Source organism: Medicago sativa, chromosome 6 (assembly GCF_051527215.1).
Source record: "Medicago sativa cultivar Bolivia chromosome 6, Bolivia_mono, whole genome shotgun sequence".
Lineage (NCBI taxonomy): Eukaryota > Viridiplantae > Streptophyta > Magnoliopsida > Fabales > Fabaceae > Medicago > Medicago sativa.
The window spans coordinates 35,974,896-35,975,495 of NC_140754.1; the positions used below are offsets into that span (position 1 = coordinate 35,974,896).

General features: G+C 38.8%; 1 non-coding gene across 1 annotated transcript; it reads right to left on the bottom strand.

Annotated features, from left to right (window-relative positions):
* Positions 1–266: 266 nt before the first annotated feature.
* LOC146914828 (small nucleolar RNA R71) lies at positions 267–373 on the bottom strand. The gene has a single exon (XR_015017126.1). It is a non-coding gene; the product is annotated as a small nucleolar RNA R71 (small nucleolar RNA).
* Between the last annotated feature and the right edge of the window lie 227 nt (positions 374–600).

Consider the following 600-nt stretch of genomic DNA (forward strand, 5'->3'; position numbering starts at 1 on the left):
ATAGAACCTGCACTTGTTCACTTAGTGCAGCAAAATCAATTTTTCGGATCACCCACTGAGGATCCGAATTTTCATATTTCAACCTTTTTAAGACTCAGTGGAACCTTGAATGCAAACCAAGAGGCCGTAAGGCTGCACCTCTATCCTTTCTCCTTAGGGGGTAGAGCTAGTGCTTGGTTTCATTCATTGGAAATTGGTTCTATCTTTTCATGGCAACAAATGAAGCAAGTTTTTCTTGCACGATTCTTTCCCTATTCTAAAACCATCCAATTAAGATTCAAATCACACAATTCACTCAAAAAGATGGAGAATCTCTTTACGATGCGTGGGAGCGTTTCAAAGAAATGCTTAGACTTTGTCCCCATCATGGTTTAAAGAATTGGCTTATTATTCACATTTTTTATAATGGTCTTTTGTATACCACAAAAATTTATGTTGATGCAGCTGCAGGTGGAGCTTTATGAACAAGAATTACACAGAAGCATACGCCTTGATTGAAGACATGGCTCAAAATCATTACAAGTGGACCGACGAGAGAGCCATCACTAATTCTTCACCCTCCAAAAAGGAGGCAGGTATGTATGAAGTCTCTAACTATGA